Genomic DNA, 18,070 nt, shown 5'->3' on the forward strand with positions numbered 1-18,070 from the left:
TTGTAGCTGAAATAAATATCTGCAATTATTTATCACCGTAGAATTATGGGTTCAGTTGTGCACAGCGAATTATAATGACGAGAATCGGCCTTTCATTTTAAAGAATTGGAGTGGATATTTTAAATACTCATCGAAATATTTTTAAATGGCGACACAGCCTTCTGTAGGACATATCAACGGCAGCCCTCCTATGAAGAGTCGTAGAGGAAACAGATAACATTTATGGATTTTCAACATTATTAAAATGACTCTTTGATATGTACCATAATATTTCATGTATCTTTGGCCCTTAAGTTTCCTCGTGAGGACGAATTTCTCCTACTCTTGTCCTCTTCATTACGGAAGATCGTTGTCAGGGCTAGAAATCAAACTAGGAATCTCAGTGATGTAATTTAGCCAAAATTTACGTGGCGTAGGGATTACCGTGATCAACAAGGCGGTTCCCCCCGGATTAGGCCCTTGCATTACACTTTACTTGGGTTGACCCCTGCGAATACCCAGATATGGATATATTGGGTGCGTAATGTTTGGATGATGTTCTGAAACATTTCAGTGTAAGGAATGTTAGATGAACGGTGTACTTTCACAATAAGTTAGAACCATCCCATTCTACCCTTTTGGCAACTGTAACGACAACAATGTGATACTGATTATTGTTTATCTTGATTTTTCAAAACGTTCTTCTTCTCATACGACTCTTTATGAATAAATCACTACATTTAAGAGTAGTTTATATCAAAGAATGTCCATTATTCGCTTTACGACATAAAAGCTAATCAAATATCAACACTTTTGTCTAGATGTTTAAAACGACTTTCAATATCACGAGCTTTCATTGCGATATTTAGTACATAAAGAATTAGTTATTACTTTGACGACTCCTAATAAATGTAAGAGTATGATCAAATTAATGTACAGCCACACACAGTAAAGGATAGGAAAAGGACAGGATTGGTATTTTCCCATTATTTCATAGTTTATATCTAGGCCTCGTTCATGAATGTCTTTCAACATACTTTACAAACTGCTTACTGGCTCAGTAGCAGGTATAATTAACAGTTCTAGCGCCTCCTCTTCCTCACTGGCTGTTCTTCCCTGTCTGAAACATTTGAGCTGGAATATATAAAATGGTATAATCGATGTTAAAAGGGACAGTTTAGCGCACTTTGAAAATCTACGCTGGGAGGCGTAAAAGTAGTATAATATATGCTAAAAAGGGTTAAAATGTGTATTTTGGCACATTGCAAAACTCGAAGCTGGGAGGCGTAAAATTGTTGTAATAGAGGCTGAAATGGATTGAAATGTGTATACTGTAAGAATCCAAGCTGGGAGGAGTAAAACTAGTATAAAGAAGGTTAAAAAAATTGAAAAGTGTCTACCGTGATTATCGAAGCTCGGAAGTGTAGAACTACTGCAGTTGTAGGTATTCAGTCAAGGTATTTTGACAATGCTAGAGCAATCAAACTTTGTATGGACTGAAGTCTTATAGTCACTAATAGATCGGTTTTTGTGTGATATTATTATTATAGCCGCTGTCCAGATTTAGGTAATTTCTTGATTATAGTCACAAGTAAATTTTCATGTAATTTATTGTTTATAGTCTCAAGTAGTTGCGTTTCATGTAATATCGTGATTATAGCCACAAATAGACAATTTATTGTGTGGTATCATGATAACAACCACAGTCCATTTTTATGTAAACATCGTGATTATAACCAGACGGTGTCCGGTTTTATGTAATACCGTGATTATATAGTCAAAAGTGGACCAGATTAATGCGATGCCATGATTGTAAACAGAATATCCGAGTGTATTCGTGTTATATAGAACGAATAAACAAAGATATCTTTATTTGAAAAGACTTTGTCTACCCACTGTCACCACAGGGAAACTAAAGGAAAAGAAACCATAGCTAAAAAGGCTCATATGTCTAACTAAGCAACTGTACTCATATTTATTCATTTGTCATAAGTCTGTACAGAGATCTCCTCCATTTTCACAGACCCTATACATAGGTGTACATAAATGCCTGAATGAGGTTTTTATATTTTTTTTAATGAATGATTCCATGACCGAATTAAATTGTCATGCATGCATGAATAAATGAATGAACACTTCTCTCCCAGTCACGGATAGCCACCAACTGAGGAGAGAGCATTCTGTTCGCAGGATAAATGCATGGATGGGATTATGGTGAGAAAAGGAGCCACCTTCCCAAGGATAACACGTCCGGCCCTTTCTCTTGAGGCCCAAACTGGAGACCCCACCTGATCTAATAGCTGTCAAACACTAATTTCTCACCATTCACTAAATTTCTGCGAGGCACACGTAAGCGGAAATCCCACTCCCCATGTGCCCCCCTCTCTATTCTTCTCTGTTGCATTTAGGTCGCTCTACATATTCGATTGGGATAGGCCCGTCCTATCCCGTCCTACTTCGGTTATATCCTTACATAAGTGTATACATTCTACATGAATGTATGAATAAATGAATGAATTAATTAATTACTGATTCCCTAACTGTATTGGGAAAACATGTATGGATGGATTTATGAATGGGTATATGAATATTCATGCATGCATGATAGGAAAAAAACCCATCCCTCCCACTACGTATAACCAGTAACTGGGGAGAGAGCCCTTATTATGAATTAAGTAAATGATGGAATGAATAATATATGTGGAATGAGTAGTGAATGTTATCAACCTACAGCTACGGATCGCCAGTAGCTGAGGGTGAAACATTATATCCATTGGGCCCTGTCTCATTACAAACAGTTTAACAGTTAATTACGTTATGGCTTACTAACATATCGACTTAAACTGTACTCATACATTCTACGTTCCCAGAATTTGGCGATTTGACACACCTTAATCCTGTCACTTTTCGCCTGATGCCTTCATGATGAAACTGCGATAACACTGTAAAAAATACCTAAAAAGTCATTGTACCCCATAAAGTGGGTCTAAAACGCTGATCAACGGCTTGCTGTGCGATAAAACTGAGATAATTCTTATTTTTTAATTTTTTTTTCTTTTGCTAGTTGCTTTACGTCGCACCGACACAGATAGGTCTTATGGCGACGATGGGACAGGGAAGGGCTAGGAGTGGGAAGGAAGCGGCCGTGGCCTTGATTAAGGTACAGCCCCAGCATTTGCCTGGTGTGAAAATGGGAAACCAAGGAAAACCATTTTCAGGGCTGCCGACAGTGGGGTTCGAACCTACTATCTCCCGAATACTGGATACTGACGGCACTTAAGCGACTGCAGCTATCGAGCTCGGTATAATTCTTATTAAAACCGACCGGTGACCGAGGGAAACTGGCTAAATCCGTGGTCAATAAGTAGCTTTGCGATAAAGTCTTTTAAGAATGCTAAAAACGACACTACAGGCCAGAACAATGTGTCTAAATCGCTGTTCAATAAGTACCTTTGCAACAAACTCTAAATAGCACGTAAAATATTAAACGACAATGCCGCCAAGAAAAATGGTGTCTAAAACGTGATAAAGAGTACAAATGTCTAAAGCGACAGTGTAGATCAGAAAGAAGTAGCTGCAATGCTGATCAGTAATTAGCCTTGTGATAAAGCTATAAAGTGTTTGAAAGGACAATGTAGCCCAGAAAAAGTGGCTAAATCGCTCTTCAGTAAGTAGCTTCGCGATAAACTCGAAAAAGTGCATCACACGACACTGTATCCCATAAAGAGTGTCTAAAATGCTGATAAGTAGGCGTCTTTGCGATAAACGTGTAAGTAGCTACAATACTGATCAGCAAGTAGTTTTACCATAAAACTGTAAAGTGTTTAATACGCACCTGTGACGCATAAAAGAGTGGCTAAATCTCTGTTCAAAATGTAGCTTCACGATAAACTTATTAAAACCGACTGGTACCCGAGAAAAATTGGCTAAATCCATGGTCAATAAGTAGCTTTGCGATAAAATCTAAAAAAATGCTAAAACGACACTATAGGCCAGAACAATGTGTCTAAATCGCTGTTCAATAAGTACCTTTGCAATAAAGTCTAAAAGCTGCTCAAAACGGGTTTGTAGCCAAGAAAAAGTTGCTAAATCGCTGTTCTGTAAGTAGCTTCGCAATAAACTCTAAAAAGTACATGAAATATTAAACGACAATGCAACCAAGAAGAAAGGTGTCTAAAACGTGATTTAAAAAAGTACAAATGACTAAAACGACAGTGTAGATCAGAAAAATGTCTTATTTCTTACATTGGAGAATTTTCGAATCACATTTCTATGACCAGCTTCACTTTTTAGATATTAAAACCTCTCGTCAATGTTTCTTACTGGAATAATCTCAATAAAGTGGTTATGTGACTACGGCCTTTAAAGGCATCTCAACAGGCTTGTCATACCGGTCACGAAAGAGAAACTTTAGAAATAGAAGAGACGCTTTGCCGGTACCATTTTCATGTAATGCCATGATTTTAAGTTTAAATCAAACAGTTTTTTAATGGTATGATTAAAATTGTTTACAGTTCACTTTACATTCAGTGCAAGCGTATCAGGCTTAACTTATAAGTCGATATTTGTTCTTTTAAATACAATTTTGCTTGCAATTGATATACACTGACTGACAGTGACAATGCAACACCAAGGAGGAGTGGTTCGAAAGGGATGAAAGTTGGGAAAAAAACAGAGACGGCACGGATGAATAATTGATGTTTATTTCAAACCGATATGCAGGTTACACAATGCGCACGGCATCGACTCAGTAGGATGTAGGACCACCGCGAGCGGCGATGCACGCAGAAACACGTCGAGGTACAGAGTCAATAAGAGTGCGGATGGTGTCCTGAGGGATGGTTCTCCATTCTCTGTGAACCATTTGCCACAGTTGGTCGTCCGTACGAGGCTGGGGCAGAGTTTGCAAACGGCGTCCAATGAGATCCCACACGTGTTCGATTGGTGAGAGATCCGGAGAGTACGCTGGCCACGGAAGCATCTGTACACCTCGCAGAGCCTGTTGGGAGATGCGAGCAGTGTGTGGGCGGGCATTATCCTGCTGAAACAGAGCATTGGGCAGCCCCTGAAGGTACGGGAGTGCCACCGGCCGCAGCACATGCTGCACGTAGCGGTGGGCATTTAACGTGCCTTGAATACGCACTAGAGGTGACGTGGAATCATACGCAATAGCGCCCCAAACCATGATGCCGCGTTGTCTAGCAGTAGGGCGCTCCACAGTTACTGCCGGATTTGACCTTTCTCCACGCCGACGCCACACTCGTCTGCGGTGACTATCACTGACAGAACAGAAGCGTGACTCATCGGAGAACACGACGTTCCGCCATTCCCTCATCCAAGTCGCTCTAGCCCGGCACCATGCCAGGCGTGCACGTCTATGCTGTGGAGTCAATAGTAGTCTTCTGAGCGGACGCCGGGAGTGCAGGCCTCCTTCAACCAATCGACAGGAAATTGTTCTGGTCGATATTGGAACAGCCAGGGTGTCTTGCACATGCTGAAGAATGGCGGTTGACGTGGCGTGCGGGGCTGCCACCGCTTGGCGGCGGATGCGCCGATCCTCGCGTGCTGACGTCACTCGGGCTGCGCCTGGAACCCTCGCACGTGCCACATGTCCCTGCGCCAACCATCTTCGCCACAGGCGCTGCACCGTGGACACATCCCTATGGGTATCGGCTGCGATTTGACGAAGCGACCAACCTGCCCTTCTCAGCCCGATCACCATACCCCTCGTAAAGTCGTCTGTCTGCTGGAAATGCCTCCGTTGACGGCGGCCTGGCATTCTTAGGTATACACGTGTCCTGTGGCACACGACAACACGTTCTACAATGACTGTCGGCTGAGAAATCACGGTACGAAGTGGGCCATTCGCCAACGCCGTGTCCCATTTATCGTTCGCTACGTGCGCAGCACAGCGGCGCATTTAACATCATGAGCATACCTCAGTGACGTCAGTCTACCCTGCAATTGGCATAAAGTTCTGACCACTCCTTCTTGGTGTTGCATTTGCTCTGTCAGTCAGTGTACATACGACTGTTCTATTTATTCTACTGTTCTACTAATGACTAGGGGCAATTTCTATGACCTAAAACGTGTGAAATATGTATGCATTTACGACCTAAAATCAAAAGTATGACCTATAAAATTCAAAATATGACTTAATGTTTAGCATGTGCATCACATACAGAAACACTTTTATTACAGTTACTACAGGCTGTAATAAATGTAGAGTTGAACAGTTTTAATCCTTCGAAATCTTTAACTTAAAAATCAACTATAATGCTGAATAGTTCATGAACTCATTAAGGATACACTGCATACTCCTAGGTAAGGACGGTCTCTGCGGAAGACATAAACACTATAGTTACTTTCACTGTTCAATATTCAATCATCTTTTCGTTATGCACCAAATATGTGTTATGTGAATGAAGATTTCATGTCTGACCTAGTCTCCATTATTAGAATTGTTGCAAGTTATGACTACATGCATCTTAAGTTTGTGCCATTGCATTTTCTGTCACCGAGCTCGATAGCTGCAGTCGCTTAAGTGCGGCCAGTATCCAGTATTCGGGAGATAGTAGGTTCGAATCCCACTGTCGGCAGCCCTGAAAATGGTTTTCCGTGGTTTCCCCATTTTCACACCAGGCAAATGCTGGGGCTGTACCTTAATTAAGGCCACGGCCGCTTCCTTCCCATTCCTAGCCCTTTCCTGTCCCATCGTCGCCATAAGACCTATCTGTGTCGGTGCGACGTAAAGCAATAGCATTTTCTGTCACGTTAAAAATGTCACCGAGTTAAATGAATAGATTACCCGAGACGAAATTTATGTAAAGCGAACTGTGATTCGGAAGTTCACAGGGGGCCGGAGTCTAGAAAAGAGAGCATGATCGCTAAGACAGTGGAAGAAAAGAACATGAAATAGTAGGTAGATTGTTTAAAAAACAAAACAAATATATTATTAACACAACATACAGCTAAAATATTAAATCGGAGAAACAACTGGAGAAGATGATGAGCCTAGTTATCGAGGCAACCTCGACCGTCACGGCAAAATGATATCCTAATGATTTATGAATCATTTTCGTAAGGTCACGGACAGGGGTGGTAGAAAAATTACTTATGAGATTGACTTCATCCAAGCAATTACGTAAATGTCAAATTATGAAAGGGGAAAAATCGCTGAGAATTATGTGAGAATGGTCGACCACAGAATTCAAGGCCCGTCGTCTCCTGAGTCCATGGACACTTACCTCCTGACCAAGGATTGAAATAAAATTAATAGCTTGATGCCATCAAAAGTCAGTCATAACCATGCTTCTCTATTTCACGTTCCCAAGTTTAGGAAATCCTTAAATTTATTTACGCATTCCGTTTTCTCTGTATCCTCCATTACTAGCTTAATCTCGGAAAAAAATACTTTTAATGTTGTGTGCAACCGTGTAAGTTGTATTTCTTAATGGACATACAGTAATATATAATTGGCGAGTAAATCTTATGGTCTGTCTACTTGTCAGACTGACAATGAAAGAAGTTGATATTTGGCCCTTGGTGCATGCGCTGGTGCGTTTAGATTGTATATTGTATCTCAGATCGATCTGAATTATATTGAAGGATATTCCGCTTCGAGCCCGTAATACGTAGCCGAGCTGCGTGACTCAGACATTTGGGGCGCTGGCCTTCTGACGCAAACGTGGCAGGTTCGATCCTAGCTCAGCCCCGTGGTATTTCAAGGTACTTAAATACGTCAGCCTCGTTTCGGTAGATTTACTAGCACGTAAAAGAACTCCTGCGCGACTAAATTCCGGCACCTCGGCGTCTCCAAAAATCATAAAAGTAGTTAGTGGGACATAAAGGAAATAACGTTATTATTATTATTATTATTATTATTATTATTATTATTATTATTATTATTATTATTATTATTATTATTATTATTATTATTATTATTATTATTATTATTATTATTGCGTAATATGTAAGCACATGAGAACATCCTTACGAAGAATAGATAATGGAACACTCTCCTCTCTTAAAATAAACATAGCTCTAGGACTAGGAAGATATTTATTGCTTTCAAAAACTCGTAAAATATTTCAGACGTAAAGTTATTTTAGCATAGGCATTACCCTAACCCCGTCTCCAATCTATTTAGCTTGTCAGAGGCTGATGGATGAGGTGCCGTGTTTGGGATGCGGACCTGGTAAGCAGGGTCGCGTCTGAGTAAAGTGTATTGAAGAGCATTCAGGGATACATTGGCAAAATATCCAGGTAAAATTATTGTTAAAGAACGAACAACTACTGTATGTCTACCTTAACTTATAATATCTGTAAAACGTATGTATGTATGTATGTATGTATGTATGTATGTATGTATGTATGTATGTATGTATGTATGTATGTATGTATGTATGTATGTATGTATGTATGTATGTATGTATGTATGTATGTATGTATGTATGTATGTATGTATGTATGTATGTATGTATGTATGTATGTATGTATGTATGTATGTATGTATGTATGTATGTATGTATGTATGTATGTATGTATGTATGTATGTATGTATGTATGTATGTATGTATGTATGTATGTATGTATGTATGTATGTATGTATGTATGTATGTATGAATTGTATCCTTGTCTTCGATCATCTCTGGACCTCGGCATCGTGAGCACAAACTCACGGAGACATTTTTAATCTCAGAGGTGGTTGCTGTTCGTTGCAGTCCCTGCGTCTTATGATCGACAGGGTAATAGAGAAAATATTTGCTGCTTGAAATAAGAAGAAAGAGAATTGCAATGGATCGATATTAATTGAGAACATGAGAAGAAAAGTATGAACTAAAATGTAATAGCGTTACGTGTTGACGAAGAAAAGCAGTCAGAGTAAACTTTCTGAGAAATGAACATAAATAATACATAGTATTCTTACAGATTAGCTCAAAGCCCTTCTGAGGTTGCATTTATTTTAACAACACTGTTAATTGAAAGATATGAACCTAAAAACTAAAAGAAGACTTCAAAATAAACTGAAGGTTAAGTTGTTTGCATATGAAAGCTTGGTATCTTGGATATCGATCTCAAGATTTTCATCTATTTTAAGGATATCCATCGATTAAAATACATCAACATAGTACAACACAAACACCGAATGAACCCTGAATTGATACGGCATAACATCGAATATTATTTGGACCAATCATCCCAACATTTAATAAAGTAAAATATGATCATCATTGAAGCAAACTGCTCTCAATTTCAGTCTGAAATAATTGAAAACCAAAACATGGAAAGTGATGATTGCATGACTTGTAATAAAACTGGCATCATGACCACATCATATAAAAATGCTAAAAGTAAGCTCAAGAAAAAACGTTTTAAATGGACATATCAACAACATGGAAGCTTTGAACTACTTTCAGATTGCCATATTTAAATGAATTAATAATAATAATAATAATAATAATAATAATAATAATAATAATAATAATAATAGAGAGGGTAAAAAATCCAAATATCTAGGGGAAATAATCCAAGAAAATGGTTTAGAAAAATCTGCAGTAGAGGTGAGGGTACATAAAATGGAGAGAGCTTATGGTGTCACCAAAGATATCTACAATAAAATATGCCTATCCAAAAATGCAAAAATAAGGCATTACAACACAGTAGTGAAGCCAGAATGCCTATATGCAAGCGAATGTCTGGCATTAAACTATAATTTAGATAAACTAGAAATACTAGAAAGGCGAATCATGAGGAAAATATTAGGCACACAAAACACAGCAGAAGGTTGGAAATTACGAAGTAATGCTGAAATATATCAAAAAATAGAAAATATATCAGATGTAATGAGGAAAAGGAGACTTATGTTTTTTGGACATTTATATCGAATGCAAGATAGTAGATTAACCAGTAAGATTTTCAGATCTTTGTGGGGTAAGAAATCAACGACAAGCTGGGTCAATGAAGTAAGAAAGGATTTAGAAAAAAACAATATAACAACAGAAGAAATAAATAATAGAGAAGGCTTTCGGGAAAAGTATTGAAAATAGAAGGATTCCAAGGTAGGAAAGTAAAAAAGACTGGTTCAAAGTGGTCTGAACACAGAAAGAAGAAACATAGTGAACAGATGAAAGCGTACTGGAAGAAAAGGAAAGAACAAAGAAGAAGGAATTGAAATTGGCACGTGGTCCTCTGATGGCCCATTCGAAAGAATAATAGAATAATAATAATAAAAATAATAAATCTTCAGATTCATGATAAGAATAATTAAACTGAAAATATATGCTTAAATGAAGCATTCGGATTTAACACTGAACAAAATTTACATGGATTCAAATATACGTTTCACTTGTTGTTCACAAAAAGACAATTTGTGAACTCCTGCGTCGGAAAAAAAATGCATACTGAAAGATTTTTCGTTTTACAGTTCCGTTACACCAAGAAATTATAGAACATAAAATAACTTCTTACAAGTGGACGTCTACTAAATAATCGACTTCACGTTCAACGAATTCAGTCGCACTCGAAATGATACACCGACATGCTATACAACAGAAAACTTACAACCCAAACTAACAATGAACATTAAGCATACAAACAAATCACTAACCGTCTACTAGTGGTTAGAGCCAATCACCACTAGACTGGATTTCATGTGGTGGGAATAAATACGTCGAGCTGGGTTACGCAGTATTAACTCTGGATGTGTTCCCCAGCTGACTCAGTTTCCGATATTTACCATGACCTATCGTGTATCGCGCTAAACATCCTTCCATGATATAACTTAAAATACTAGCAATATACTGTAGATCACACGTACTACACAAACTCTTGAATAAATAAATTCAGAACAAATAAATAAGAAAATACGATAAATGACCGACCAAGTCCTATCACGTGTATGTTCAAGCTGATGTGACTGAAAGATAAATAAATAAATAAATAAATAAATAAATAAATAAATAAATAAATAAATAAATAAATAAATAAATAAATAAATAAATAAATAAATAAATAAATAAATAAATAACTCACTGGCATTACAACATGATCACCAGTTAACTTGAAATAGATCTTCATTACAATGGGCCACTTGTGAGGACCCACCATACCTACAACTTTGGTGGCTACTTGTGACGATCCAACCTGCCTACAACGTTGGTGGTTGCTTGCGAGAATACAAAATAAGAATCAAGTGGTTACTGGTAAGAATACAAAGGTTTAAACAAAAACTCCACTAAAGCACAAACAAATGTGTCCTATGGGAAAAGTTTAACGGACCTTCGATATTACATAATAACATAACCAGGGGACGAAAATTTACAAAACACTTCAGACATCTTAAAATCGACGTGGGCAATCCCGGCTATCCACGAATACGACTTTAAATTACACAAGTAAAGCACAACGAGGGGGCTATAACCTGCCTATACCCTGTACAAATGTCGTGCACACATTAAAATCCACAGAAGCATTTTACACACTAACTGAACAAAATTCCACTCACTGGAACAAATGAAAATATGTATGAAACTTTGATCCCCTATTTGAATGATAATACCACTTACTCCAAATTTGATGGCAAAAAAATTCCAACATTACACTTAGACTTGGGCCACATAACCGTCCCAAATTAATGTTAAGTTACATCATTTCAAAGATACGAATTCCGCACTCGTTGGTAAGAACGTTCTTAAGGATGATTCAGTTATTTACGGGACGATATTGCGCCCTGGTGGGGGTGTGATAGGCGTCATTCAATTGTAATTAATTATTGAGGAAAACATATTTCAGTTTCAGAAGCAAGAATATCTTACTTTACATATTGTAGGTACAGGCCAGGCTGAGATGGTATTGTGCAACATGCCACAGACTGTTGTCTCCACCAAGATTAAGAAATACAATGGCCAGCAGAATTAGAATTCTCAGAAATTGCGACGAGGGGGAAGAGAGAGACAAGAGTTATATCCGAGTCAGTGGAAAGGTGTCAGGCCCGGGGGCGAAATTATAGTGCGACAGACCGGGTGAGGCCGTGTGCAGAGTTCCTAGAAATGACGTCAGGATATCTCCAAAGTACTAGCGAGAGCTGAACGCCAAGTTGGTACTTAAAGAAAAAATATGAAACTTCTCAGGCCCGCGTGAGCTTGGACCAATCGTAAAATTCGCAGACCAGGAGCAGGTACGACAACTTCGTATTGTAAGAAGCACTGTCAACGTTAACTCCACGGATTAAATTTATAGAAGGAAGTGATTAATAAATTCGAGATAAGGTGAAATTTGGATGACTAACCATATAATAAAAGTTATTAAAAGTTATTGATTGAGGGAGATTGACTGGAGAAATTCTGAGAATTCATGGACGCTATCCGTTGATTGGCTGCAGGCAAGAGACGCTACAAAAGAGCACGAAATCTCAGCCTCGAATACAGGAGCTAAATTTACGATTACATTAATTACCAGCGAACGATATTATTTGAGACTTGGCATAGAGGCTAAAATAACATAATTACATCCGTGGATCCCAAGTTTAAGACTCTAGCTGGGCCGCAAATAGTGGTATGAGGGTATTGGAACTGCGTGCCATAAGATGACCTCTCGTGAACTCGGAGGAGAGGGGAGTCGAATATATATATATGGTCGTGGAGACGGAAGTATCTGACTTGTGATAAATTGTTCGGTAAATTCCACTAACTGGAACAAATGAAAATATGTATGAAACTTTCATCCCCCATTTGAATGATAATACCACTTACTCCAAATTTGATGGCAAAAAAATTAAAACATTACACTGCGTAATGCGTACTTACTTGTGATAAATTGTTCGTGATGTTAATACGCCAGGATGCGTACTTACTTGTGATAAACTGTTCGTGCTGTTACTACGCTAGTACGTGTGTGTAGTCACTCGTAGAATATTGTTTGAGGTGTTATAATGTTGCGTAGCACAGTGAAACATGACGTGAAGTAGTTCGTATTACAGTCTTGAACAGTCTAATAGCAGGAGTTCGAATATATACAGAACTCATTAAATCAACACCTACAGGTAGGAGTGTGAGGTTCTTTATCAAGTATAGGAAGTACGTTACGTGAGAACGGTCGTGGGTGTTCGACGGAATTTCCCCAAGTAAACAGTCAATTAATAACTGATACCTGGTCAGCTACGCGAACATGAGACGGGAAGATTCGAGTGCGCGCCGGGCCGTTGAGAGTGATACCGAGATATCACATGTCCCTAGTGTCCGGGGAAGGAACGAAGGATATATATTTATATTAACTGGGCTAGATAAAAAGCCAAGAGTGTAAAATTTATGTGTTAAATTTAGAGTGGAAAATATTCCATGTGCAAAAGTTATTTTTTTTACGATTTAATATATGTGATATTAAAAAGTGTCAAGGATTACCTCTTCAAGCTGGCATGAATACCAGTAGGATGCAGTGCTAAACATGGGTGAGGGCTATGCTCCTCGTCCGGTTTAGCAAACTACAGGCTGAGATGAGTACCCCGTAATATATATTTGTAGATTGCTATCGTTAGCGGGAGGAAATCATATTCTTTCATTATGGTAACTTGATTGTGAAACGAACCGTTTCCGGCTCGTATAAATTTAGAGATAGATAGACAAAGGGACAAATTAATATGTACATAATTAGATCAAGCACTCATCATAATTTTGATTATTTAATAGAGTAGAGTAGGGTTGATTTGTTTATTCAAGTGCTTGAATTGTTTGAAATTATATGGAGCACGTTTCACGTAAAGATTCATCTTAGAAGTGCTCAAATGTGGTTTTCAGTTATCGGAAACTTTATAGATATTAAGGCATGTGATAAGATTAGCCAGAGGTAGACAGTTGCCAAGTGATTTTAATTGTTGTGGGACGGAATGAAGTCCATTGAATTGTCTGTAAATATCGATGATTATTTGTGGCGCGAAATTTCGCCAGTGGACAGAAATATAATAATCAGTAGAAGTATCGGAGTGATAAATGAACATGGGAAATATGTGTAAATGCGTGTTTAATGTAATGCTTTGTGAATAATGGCACGGGCCTAAGTTGATGGAATGATTGCAAATTAAAGTAATTTCAATGTCGAGATAACATATGGCGTGGAAGACTTTAGTTTGATTTTAACCTTAATTGTTGATTTAACGTTTTTGGACTCCATGATAATCATAAATATTTGTTTAGAAGCGATAGAGGTACTTGTATACGATGGTCACGCTATGTTGAAAGTCCAGAGTGGTTTGAGAAGATCGGAAGTCGTGCGGGACGAAAATCCGGCATGAGGTGAGAATTGAGTCGTACTGTTTTTGATGATGAAATAGATAAACCTCGATGTCTACGTCGATATAATATGCTGATTCGGTGTCATGAGTGGCAGGAGTCCACGCACCGAAGATTAATTAATGAATTAAATGTTTGAAGAGTTCCAGTGGGATAAATGGACTTCAAAAATGAAACTGAAGGAATAATTTAGCAGTTGCAGAGATTGGATGTATTTGCCCAACTGCGAGGTGCCATGGGATTTGTGATTTGTCTTGGGAGGACATGGTGTTCCCATAAATTAACGACAGTACGAAAATAAGGTTGCGATGTTCGAATACCGTTATTATGTCCCAAGCGATATGAAATCGGATCTTGGTGGTTCATATTGGGAGTTAACATATGTGACTAAGTTCTAAAGATTGAAATTAAAATATAAATTTTCGAAATAATAATATTAATATTTATAATAATAATAATAATAATAATAATAATAATAATAAAGATAATATTCCAAATAAATCACGTCTTAATTGATTAAGTGCCAAACTAGATCGGAATTGTTAAAGGGGTTATGCGTTAAACATAATAATAGTTAACTGCCACGTAACAATTAAAATTAAAATATAGAATTTTCAAACTAATATTAATAATAATAATAATAATAATAATAATAATAATAATAATAATAAAAATAATAATAATGTGGAGAAGAATAAGAATAAGATTGTATTATATTCTTTCTGAGAATAATAATAGTCGTAGGAATTGAAATTAAAATATAGAATTTTCAAATTAATAATAATAATAATAATAATAATAATAATAATAATAATAATAATAATAATTTGAAGAGTGTATAAGAAGAACAATTTATTAAATTAATTTTGAGAATAATAAGAATGGTGAAAAATGAAATTGAATCATTGAATCAGTGATGATTACGGGTTACGATTATCATGATATCTAATAATAATAATAATAATAATAATAATAATAATAATAATAATAATAATAATAATAATAATGTTTTTATTATTTCGGATGATGTTGAATGAAACTAGGGAAGTCAGCTGGCGAAATAACGTAATAATGTCAAGTTGTTTTAAATAAAAATGTTAAGTTGATATTAGTAATGTGATGGCGAATCCCTACATCTGGACCGTTAGGTTAGAGTCTCTTTGTTGTTTCCTTCAGTTAACGATTAGCATATCTTCGTTAGGAACCCGGGGAGTAGTTTGTAGTATCCCTGGTTGGTCTCATCTCAATAAAAGTGGAGGCGATGACATGATTCATGTGATCGCGCCCACTCGGCCAACAAGTAATTGGTCCATGACCATCAATGGTCATTGTGTTAAAAATGGTCGAACTGACACCTTCATAAATCAACGGTTCCACCACCCAAATGGATGGGTGGTCAAAAGTGTAAAATATGACGTAAATTTTTCAGGAATGATTTGCCAAATAACCGGCAAACGAATTTTGTTGTGTGTAAATTTTTATAACTTAAATAAAATGCTCCTTTGGCATTTGCAAGGAAACAGTTCCAGGTTCTTTTTCCTGTAGCACAGTAACCCATTGGTGACCGTTTAAATATCCGTCCCCATTCCTAGGACGGAGCCTTCATATTTTTCCCTTTTTATCCGATTTAATATACCTTTTATGTGTTTTTTATGAGCCTTAAAGTTAATGATTGGAGGGTCCCGTTCAACCCTGTAGTACTAATTGGATGGCGCCCATACATTTAATTGGAGATATTATATCTTCTTATTTTTTTACGGCCGTAGCCTTGTTGAAACACCGGATCCCGTGAGATCTCCGAAGTTAAACAACATTGGGCGTCGTCAGGAGTTGGATGGGTGGGGGCAAGGAAATGGAGGAGCGGAAAGGAACTGGCCACCCTACCGCACGTAAACTCCGGCTCAGGAATACCTCTGCGGAGGTTCGGACCTGCCTTCGGGCAGAACAACCCTTACCTTACCATATTTTTTTATTGTTTATTAGTTGCGATAGATTCGGACCGTAACACCCCCTGAGATAAATGCTGGTTGGGACTCAGGCTTTGAGCGGGTTAGTGTAATTGATTACCAATTTCGAATTTACTCTGGTCACAATCTCTAACACGGAATGAAAGAGTTGGATATTTATGCGGTCAAACTTGCAAGCCGCACTGCAAATATATTTACTCGATACGTCCACATGCCGACTCATCACATTATGGAGATCTACATTAATATAATATTGAAATGTGGCGCTAATCAGTAAATAAAACGACGACAAAATATACTTTTAAATCAGATTTCACAGACTTTAGATGTAGTATCCTTACCCCCATGGCAATCAGATCACCAGCAGTCCCATATGATTTATTTCGCCGTATCCACCAATACAGTAGACACTCTCGATAATCATCTTATTATATTTAACACTTTACACTGTTTACCTTAAACATAAAGCACGTCCTTCTTACACTCGAAATCGCTATATTATGGTATCGTATTATGGTGCGATCAGTCACTAGCACTTTGTGGAGCGACCGTGATCCCCAACGGTTTTGCGTCTATCACCTAGGTGTCTCTTCTCAGATAAGATCTCTCCTCTCAGCTAAATTAACTTTATCCCGTCTGGAACAAATGGATCTTGCTAAATGTTATCTCTCAACCCTGCGTCACAATGCTTAAATCTCAAACATTTAATACCATCCACAGCCAAGTAGATTCTTATATCACAGAGGGAAAGTTAAAATTCCGTACTAGAGTGTACAATACTCCAAGTATCTTGAAAATCTCACTCGAATTTATCTATGCTTGGAAAATTTTCAGAGTCCGACAATGAAACTTCGAGAGTTTTCGAGAGTCCATACAACGATTTCGTAAAATATAACGGAGTCCTGGTTTACTCTGTCGATCTTCAAAGTTCCGAACAACATCGTCGAAATTTTTCCAGGCGTTAATTTCCCGGAGCGATACAATAAAGAGGTACCAAGTGTCGCAGACTGTTTACGCGACCGCGATGCAATGTCAATGGAGCCTCCCACGCTCTGTTCTTCTGTATGTATATGGGATGCCAGTAAATCTTCCAGCATAGCCTCGTGTTTAATAAGCATCTTTCTGTTCTGCAAAGTTTCACAATTTCGAAGTTAGCTTATTAGGTTCCAAAATCTCGAGCCATCTCACTGATGCTAATTAGGCTATATAATTTTTACCTCATGGATAATGGGCAAAATTTCGAAGCATCTGTGAGATTGGTATCTCATCCTGTAGCCGTGAGAATTTTTTTAAGCAGAAGCACCTGGCCCCTTGGCAACGTGACAATCTGTTGTTTGGCGACGCTGAATTGGAACTATACACAGCCATTCTTCTTAAACAATCGTCTAGCCAAGGAATATCACGCACCATATCAAGATTCTCTATTTCTAAGTGTACCCCTGAAACATGCCTTAATGGCCTCAACTTCTTCATAAATGTTCCCAAACACAGCGAAATAACACGAAGTATTCCGACTTCCCAGAGCATATTATGCCAGCACGGAGATTGACCTTGAAGAGTGAACCCTTCCTCTGTCGCAAGGATCTTAGAGCATAGAAATAGATAGAGAGGGTGCTCCGTATGTTTCTAGCGACCAAGCGTGGCACCAACATCAAGTTCTGAGCGATCAGCTGATGTAGGGCAAGAGAAGGCGGTCTTTCATGAGAGGAGCATTGAGAAGTGTTTTTAAATCCGAATTTAAGGGTGCTGCTTATGATTATTTTATTTAAACTATTGAATATGGTGACAAGTGCAATTCCCTAGGAAAATTTCCATCCCTTTTTGTATGAATGGTGTTAA

At 37.9% G+C, this 18,070-nt stretch overlaps 1 protein-coding gene and 1 non-coding gene across 2 annotated transcripts in view; one reads left to right on the forward strand and one right to left on the reverse strand.

Moving 5' to 3' along the window:
* The window catches only part of LOC136863558 (nephrin), a 1,173,968-nt gene that overhangs the window by 981,956 nt on the left and 173,942 nt on the right, over window positions 1–18,070 (reverse strand). The gene's annotated exons all lie outside the window — the stretch shown is intronic.
* Window positions 400–565, forward strand: LOC136865038 (U1 spliceosomal RNA). Its single transcript, XR_010859430.2, has one exon. It is a non-coding gene; the product is annotated as a U1 spliceosomal RNA (small nuclear RNA).

This window comes from Anabrus simplex, chromosome 2 (genome assembly GCF_040414725.1).
Source record: "Anabrus simplex isolate iqAnaSimp1 chromosome 2, ASM4041472v1, whole genome shotgun sequence".
NCBI classification, from domain to species: Eukaryota; Metazoa; Arthropoda; class Insecta; order Orthoptera; family Tettigoniidae; genus Anabrus; species Anabrus simplex.